Source organism: Lichenostomus cassidix, chromosome 5, assembly GCF_008360975.1.
Source record: "Lichenostomus cassidix isolate B80296 chromosome 5, HeHo_3.0, whole genome shotgun sequence".
Taxonomy (NCBI): domain Eukaryota; kingdom Metazoa; phylum Chordata; class Aves; order Passeriformes; family Meliphagidae; genus Lichenostomus; species Lichenostomus cassidix.
In genome coordinates this window covers 21,317,005-21,325,563 of record NC_139486.1, presented here as the reverse complement: position 1 = coordinate 21,325,563, position 8,559 = coordinate 21,317,005, and the positions used below count along the sequence as shown (strand labels likewise).

The following is an 8,559-nucleotide window of genomic DNA, read 5'->3' as shown; positions in this document are numbered from 1 at the left end:
ATGTATGCTCTGAATGAATGAAATACTGACCCCAACACAGTCGATGGTGACTCTCAGTTGCTGTTCTCTACTTTTACAAGTGAGGAAATGAGAGGATAAACAGTTTGAGAGATTTGTACAAGGAAACTTAGTGACTGGTTTAAATGAAACAGGCAGTGTACAAATTGACTTGGAATACGCAGTAGGTTTGTGTCAAACTCTGAGCTAGAAGGGAAAATTCTTCGTGAAGTTCAGGGTTTTGGGGGACTCATGGAAGCGTCTGAGAAAGGCGCTTCCTCTGCTCTGACGGCAGGTGCCTGGTGGCAAACTGAAGGAAAGAATAAGCTGCATCAGCCTGGCTTCGCCTTGCTGGGACCAGCGGGACCGAAGTCCCCCCTCGCTGTGCCGGCCCGGTGAAGGAGCGCTCGAGGAACGAGACGCTGACGGGCCGAAGGTAGGCGAAAAGCCGCCGAACGTCTTTCCTGGGAGGAGGCGGCGGAAGCGTGGGAGGTGAAGCCCGGCGGAGCGCTGCTGCCCGTGCCGGGGCCGTGCCCGCTGCTGGGGCCGGGCGGACCGTGCCGGGGGCCGGGGCGCGGACCCGCGGTCTCTTTAAAAGCCGGGGCCGGTCGGGCGGGCGCGGCGGCAGCAGGGGGCGGCGGCGGCGGCGTGCGCGGGGCTCGGGCTGCTCCGGCACCGCGGCGCGCTCAGCCCTGCGCAGCTCCGCCCGCGGCCGCCCGCGGCTCTCCCGGCTCGGCACGGCACGGCACGGCTTGGCTCGGCACGGCCAGCCCAGCCCAGCGTCCCCGGGACCCCCGCAGCCTCCGCGGCTGGGGCCACGCTGGAGCCCTCTGCCCCGCAGCGCAGGCGAGCCGCGAGTTGGCGCGGCGGCCGGCGCCCGCCCGGCTGCGGAGGTGAGAAGGGGCGGCGGGCGGGGGGCGGCTCGGCTCGGCTCGGCTTGGCACGGCTCGGATCGGATCGCAGGGAGCTGCCCGCCCGGCGAGCGCTGGGCGCCGCCGCTCCGGAGCTCCGCGGGCGGGTTTCTCCTCACCCTTCTCACGACAACTATTTCGGATCGCTTTTTCCCTCTCCCCGTTCCGTGCTGCCCCGGCGGGGCTGGGCGCTGCCCGCCCGGGCGGAGTGGGCGCGCACCGACCCTCCGGGACGCTCCGGCTCCTTTGGTCAGACTTTTTGGGAGATTGCAGTTCCCACGGCGGGGCATTTTGGAATGGAAAATTGGTGTGGGGGGGCTCTCGAAAAAGAAGACACTATGCTGAGTTACAGCAGGGAGACCCTTAGAGTGAGCCTGCTGTTTGACTAAAGCTTAAGGATTTCTTTAAAAAAAAAAATTTAACGAGAAGAGAGGCTGAAGACGAAAGTTTTTTTTCTTTAATATTTTTTCCTCTTCCAAGTCTTCGGATCTATTACGGTAGCGCCTTTCCTCCCCGCCTTCCATTTGTTTGTATTAATGATTTAGTAGCCGTCTTGCCTGAAAACTTCCACCGTGAGTGACTGCTGTGGGTTTTCAGGCTGTCAGTGACCTTAAAGGTTGGTTCAGTGCTTTTTTCGTGGAAAATATATGGGAAATAACCGCTGTATTTTTTTTTTCCGTATCTTTTTTTATGTAAAAATATTACACCTTCTTTATAATTTAGAAGAAAACACCATCGACTCAGGGAGTGATGTAATTCTCCTACCTAAGGGCACCGACTCTGGTGCTTTGCAGGTGACTTGTCTTTTGCTTACTCTTAAATTTATTTAAATGGCAATCTTATGTAGCTAGGAAGTAACATATTTAACAGGGCTGTTTTAAAGATGCATTTTGTTAAAATTGAACACTTTCTATTTCAAATTTTTTTTCTTCCTGATTTCTGCCCCTCCTCCCTCAAAAGAAAACAATAAAAAAGATTAGGCATGAGATCAGCGGCAGAAAAACCAAAGGATTGAGGAGGCAGAACCGGGGCTAAAAACATTGAATCGTTTATAAAAAGCACACTTTCAGCTTTTTGCTTTTCCAAGCTCTTTTTCCACCTTTCCGTGATCAAACTGTTCAACACTTCGTTGCAAATAGTTTTAAGGAATTATTTCTGTTTTTTCTAAATATTATTTGTATCGCCTGTATTTTTTGCTGCCCGCAATTGTTCTGAGATAAGCGTGCAGCCCTTCTAAAAAGGTGATTATTGAAATGACCGCTCACCAATACCTGCTTATTGCATATTTTGAGGGGCTATTTTTTGAGGGGTGAACTCTTAACTAGACTGGTGAAAAGTCTAAGAGAGATGTCGAGTAGGTGGGGAAAAATTTGATCACAAAAGGTTTTGTTTGCCGTGATGATACAGTGAGTTATTAATTGTAACGTTAACCAGAAAGGTGTTACGTCTGTCACTGGTTTAATTTAAAATGGTCATCAGTGTTGAGCAAGTTTATATAAGGGTTAGTAGTATTTTGGGGGGAGGAGGTTGCAGAGATTATTGCTTGTGGATTTGCAACTGAACGCACTTTATCAGCTGAATGAACTGGATTATTATGTAGACATAATTTTCCATTTCTCTATCAATTTCTTTTTGGTATTTGGCACTTTCTTAAATGTTTATCTCTCGCTAACAAAGTGTCTGGTTTTTGGGAGTAGGGAGGTGCAGCTGGAGACATTGGAAGTTTGGGGATAATGTGAGCAACAGGACTGTATTTATTTATAAAAAAACCCCAAACCCCAAAGTTCGGAGGTGAGGATTCTCTTTCTGGAGCATTCGGGCACCTTCTGGTGGGGTATGTCTCTAGGCTTTTAATTATTTATTTCACTTTTGTCCTTTCAAAAATGAAGTAGAGCGAAACCAAAATGAAACAAAGTAAAATTAGAGTAAGCGTTGAAAAATAAATAAATAAAACAAGGGAACGGCTGGAAGCCCAATGCTTGATTTCATCAACCTTGTGGCGATGGCTTCTCGATAGAAGCGATATCTGCCGATATCGCCCCTGTTCCATGGCTGTAGCCTGGCCTCATTTTACGCTGCGTTTCCACTGAACATGTTGACGTGCTGCTGCTTATATAAGGGGAAGAACAAATTCAAGCAGATTAGTGCTTGGGATTTTGAGATCGGCTACCCAGATCGCGTTGTGGGTTTTTTTCCTTTCCTTGGGGGAGCTGATGGGGGAAGGCTGGAGAATGACGGGAGGGGATGAAATCGGAATGTGTGGTTGGGAGAAGATGGGGGTGATGCGGGGAGCAGCTTATTCGCATAATGTCTGCGCTGCGTCCCTTTTTCTTTCTTTTTATAAAACCCATTATCTCTAAAAACACATTATTCTTCAGCCCGGTCTAAAAAAAAAATAGTGGGAGGGGTTATCATAGCGAGGGGGTTTGGTATGGGAGTCATTAGACCCACTGCTGCAAAACCAAGATACAGAAATCCATCTGCACCAACATTTCGGAGGGAGGGAGGGCGTAGAGAGGGGGGAAGGGATGGATTGTCTATCTTGGATTAGCGAAGTGGAGCTTTGTATTCTTCATTTTCCTCCCCATTTTCTGCCATTTTCCCCCATCCCCCCCATCCGCACACCCGCTTTCCTCCTCCCAGCCCCCACTCCCCCGAAGGTTTCTCATCCCTTGACGAGAAAATTCTGTGTTACATCCTGATGGCTCTGCGGCTTTTTTTTTAGTGCATCACAACAGTGGCACGATGACCTTTACTTCATGCCACACAGATTTGGGTTCCCGATAGGACTGTGACCGCAGCTTGGCCACACTCATACACTCATAGTCATGTACCTTGGACAGTCGGTGATTTAATTTCAATTTTTGCGTGTGCATCTTAGTGTGTCTGTGTGGCTGGTAAACACTGGCAGAGGGTAAGGAACGCAGTATTTGCCAAAGGCACGTCCATCCATTTCGCCAGCCCCTCTTGCCGTTCTCTTTTCCTGGACATTGTGTCACACATCATGAGATTTTTGTGCTGGAGAGGGGTGTGCCCTCTGTGGATGGCAGGGGCCTGGGGGTTGGAGGGAGTGTATGTGTACTGGGGAGGGAGGAATTGTGTGGGGGGAAATGGACCTGACGATGCTAATAACATTATTTTGGTCAAATGAACGTCTGGTGATAATGATTCAGTGTAACCATCCGTGAAATACATGCTTGCGACACACTGGAATAAAGGTTACTCCAGGGAGCTCCGTCAGAGCCAGGCATGCTCGGGGGAGTGAGCTGTCCCCTTGATGGAGGAAACAAAATTCATAAGCATCCAAGGTCCCCTCCCTTTCCAATGCCTCCTTGCATGTCCGAGCTGGAGGGCATTGCGATCGAGAGAGGGGGTGGGCTGCATTGGAGCCAGGACAAAACAAAGCATTCCTGCCTCATCCTCCCGTGCCATCCTCTCTTGCCCTCTTTGAGCTTATCCGCACTGTTGATCCAGCCGATACAGGAATATCGCCATTTCCATGCAATCCCTGCTGGAGCCTGGAGGGTGGTGAATTGAGAAGCGGAGAAAAGCTCCTTGTGTTTCTGTTGTAGGATGTGCAGGAGAGCCATGGCTTTTCAGGTCTGAGTGGAGCAGGAAAAAGGCTGGGGTGGGGGAGAAAAGGGAGATAAGAGTCTCTTCCTCCATCCATTGTTCCCTTCCTTCTTTCCCCCAGCTAGAACGTGGGGAAGGACGTGACAAGCCTCAGCAGGTGGCTGTGGTAACTGGCATGCGGGAGACGAGACAGTGAGAGGGAAGCTTTCCCTGCATTTTGGGATGTCCAGGACCCTCTCCAAGGCTCACAGACCTGCTCAGCACCCTCCTTCTCTGCGTGTGAAGGACTTCATTCTTTGGTCATGGGCTGCTCACACCCCGGCTGAGGGGAGCTGTGGCAGGAAGGTGCTCCTGCCAGCTGCTACTTCTGCTTTCCTGTGTGTGGCTGTGCCATGTTTCTGGATCCATGTTTCTGGATCCTTCCACTTCATGAAACAATAGCAAAAGTTGAATAAATAGATCTGTCCAGAGCCACTGTTGTTCGCCTTTTGCTTTTCTCCTTTCTCTGACCTTGAGGTGCAGAGGTAAACTACAGCCAGGAAGATGGGGGCAGTGGTACGTCCAGTGCACCACATTGTTTCTGTAAATGATACCTGGAGAGATTGCTCTGCTCCCCTGATTTTTGCTCACCAGCACCAATCTTGCTGGTGCCCAGCTTCACCAGTAGTTCCTTTTGGTCTCTTCCTGCCCTGCCTTTTACCTGAGTTACTTTGGAAATGGTTGTTATGCTGCAACTCCTGTGCTTGTAGGAATCCTAGCATCATACAGTATCCTCAGTTGGAAGTCCAACTCCTGGCCCTGCACAGAACACCCCAAGAATCACCCCATGTCCCTGAGGGCATTGTCCAAAGGCTTCTTGAACTCTGTCAGGCTTGGTGCTGTGACCACTTCCCTGGGGAGCCTGTTCCAATGCTCAACCACCCTCTGGCTGAAGAACCTTTTCCTGATACCCAGCCTAAACCTTCCCTGACACAGCTTCATGGCATTCCTTCGGTCCTGTCACATGAGAGAGAAGAGATCAGTGCCTCTCCCTTCTCTTCCCTTTGTGAGGAAGCTGTAGACTGTGATGAGGTGTCCCCTGTCTCCTACAGGCTGAGCAGTTCAAGTGACTTCAGTTGTTTCTCATAAGGCCTTTCATCTTTGTAGCCTTCCTTTCAATGCTCTCATACCTCTTTATCCTCCTTACATTGGACTTCTATATGGCTGCTCTCTAAGATGTTGTGTTGGCCATCTGAGCAACAGGCAGAATGTGTTGCAGGGCCTGCTCCCATCCTGTGGAAACTGCCTCCCTGCTATCTCCCTGCTACCCTGGAGGGCAAAGGTGGGCCCAGGTTTTATGGCTGCTCCTTTTCCCTGGTGATTCAAGTACTCGTGTGTTCTTGTGGCCTTTTATGTGTTTATTAGCTTGCTTTTATGAGTTATTTGTTAACAGGAAAAGTGGGAAAAAGCATTATTGTAGGTATGCTTTAATGGTTGCAGCGTGAGTTTTGCAGCTCACCCTGACTGTCATGCTTTGCTCTTCCTTGAGCTTTCACAGCCAATGAGGAAGAACATTGACATAGTGCTGGACCTTACCCCTGAATGTTTTGCATCCTTGAAGTGAGAGGGGAATTCAGTTCCTGCAGAGCATTCAGAGAGGGAGAGGTAGTGCCAGGGGTAATTTGTGGTAGCAATGATGGTGGATTTTAATATTTAAGTCCCTGTTCAAAAAGGAAATAAGCATGCCTCCTCCCTCTCTTACTTTCTTACCTTTATAAGCAAATTGCCAAGCCATCAGGTGTAGGCTACTCTTTTTTTTTAGTGTTAGGATTGGATTTCAACCCTCAGCCTAGAGGACACCTTCAGCTTGTACAAGCTGGTTGGACTCTTGTCTGTCTTGTGCCTGGGAAAGTAGAGTTTAGTTCCCATTTTTTTGTATCAGCAGTGGTATTTTGGTGGATCTACTGAACTTCTTTGTTTTCTCCAACCTCCTCCAGGGATCTTTAGTGCATTTTTTTTTGAGAAGCAGGGTGTATTTCCACCCCCTGTTTTCCTTTGCGCTCTCTTTAGCTCTGTGCTCTGGGCATGTGCAGGTGGGTGTCAGGATACTGTCTGAACTGTGATATGCTCTTTCAATGATAAGGACACACAGTGATCTGTCCAATAACAAACTGAAGGAGTCAGAAGCTTTATGGTGACCAAAAGCCAGGATAAGAGATGACCTCTGATGATGATGCAAGAGACACATTGTTTAATTTAAAAGCAAAATACATCCAGCTTTATCTGCCCCTGCCCCCCCACCAGCATGAAGAGAAGACAGGCTTTATTTTTGGACTATTGCCAAGGCAGCTGGAGCCAGAAATTACCCAAATTTTGGTTAAGCTTTGGAAATTTTTATCAGCTCCCATCTATCCCTCATCCCCCTCTTCTAGGTAATAGCATTCTGTCAGTCTAGCAGAGTTGGTTCTTAATGCATGCAGCAAGTGGTGAGAAAGATACTTTTTATTTTGGAAAACAAGATACTAGAGGGATTGGTAGCTTCTTGAAACCAGTGCACTACATAATCTTGGTTTAGGTTGTTTTTTCTTTTCTTTTCTTTTGTTTCTTCTTACTTGGGTATAGACAATGGTAATTCATTTCTCTGATTCTGAGAATCCGAAGTGGTTTTGACTTCTCACTGCCATCCAAACAGACCAAAACATGTTTGTAGAAAGGCAGCATGAGAGAAATTTTTTCTGCCTTTCTCCTTGCTGTGGGCAGTGGATAGCACTTTTATGCTCGTTTTAACCTTTTTTTTTTTTTTTTTCCTAATGGAGAAACCATGATTTTGGGTTGGGCTAGCCTGAGTATGGTTTTACTGAAGTCTAGTAGGGATAAAGTGCAGTGTCTCTGTAGTGATGTTCTTGAAAAGCTGAGCAATAAGACTCCTACTGGAAGTACACCAGCAATGTTGGAAGATCCTGCATTCTTCCTTAATGGAAGGTGGGAGCACAATTTCTCTTGTTACCATTCATAGAAAACAGTGCTCTCTGAGCACTCTGGACAGCTCCTGTGAGCTGTACACCACACAGCCAGCTTGGCAGAGTGCTCTGTCTGGGCTAAAGCCTGCAGCCTCTTTAGATTCTGGGCTGGTGGAGACATCACTATGTGGCTTTTCAGAGGGTTTTGGAGGTTCACTTACAGTTGTCAGAACTTCAGCTCTGTCTTAAATATGGCCCCTTGCTACAGAGTGGATTAGCCCTTCATCTGCTTTGCTTCTCCCTTGTCTCAGAGCTTTCTTCTTGTCTCTCACAGCTGTGTGCCCGAGTTCTCTCCCAGGCATGCTGCCCTGCCTGTTTTTTGTCTGCTGGTAGAAGGAGTGAGCTGGGGTGGTAGGAAGGGTACATAAGAGGTTTGGGGGACTGTCAGCGTACCTGCTGTCTCTCAGTGGTGTGCTCAGCTCCTGTCCTTTCCAAAGTTGTTTCCTCTGCCCTTGACGGTGAGGGACGGCTTATTTCAAACACAATCTGCTTGTGTCATTCCTAGTCCTGCCACTTGTCATCCATCACATCATGGGAACTAATTAACACTAGTAGTTTCGGATCCGGGAATGACAGTGCTGGGATGGTAGACTCTTTCAAAGATCCTGATGTCTCTCTTCATAACTAGGGCAGCTCAGCCCAGGAGTTCATGGACTCTGTTGTCCTTTGCCGTCTGCACCAACCCCGTAGTGAGGGTGCCTGTGTGTGTAGCAGGGAGGGTGCTCAAGCTCTAGGCCTGCCTCATAATGCCCTTGACAGTGCTGCAGCATCCCCTGCATCCAAGTACCTCCCAGCAGCCGGATGAGAGCCAAGGAATGGGATAGAATAATAATTGATGAGGATAGGGGGAGGTATGATGTAAACCTTTTGAAGCTGCTGGAAGCATCTCCTCTGCCTTTGGGTGTATACAGCTGTGTGTAGTTCCTGGATGTGCTTGTGAGTTTGACCCTGTGAGAATGCCCTGCTCATGGCAGAGCACAGTGTCCTGTTTCTGCTGTGCTGGCTGTGTTGTTGGGGGGGTCATGGGGGAATCAGTGTGCTGCTGCCGTGGGGATTGCGGGACTAAAGGTGAGGCCTCA

General features: G+C 48.8%; 1 protein-coding gene across 14 annotated transcripts in view; it reads left to right on the top strand.

Annotated features, from left to right (window-relative positions):
- The first annotated feature begins 732 nt into the window (after nt 1–732).
- Nucleotides 733–8,559, top strand: part of NRXN3 (neurexin 3) — a 982,570-nt gene continuing 974,743 nt past the window's right edge. For 5 of the 14 annotated variants that reach the window (XM_085061635.1, XM_085061639.1, XM_085061641.1 and 2 more), the window contains exon 1: nt 737–890. The gene's annotated coding sequence lies outside the window, so the exon portion shown is untranslated. Of the gene's footprint in view, nt 891–8,559 lie in introns of all 14 variants that reach the window. The other 9 variants (XM_085061644.1, XM_085061637.1, XM_085061636.1 and 6 more) reach the window with 5 other exon arrangements.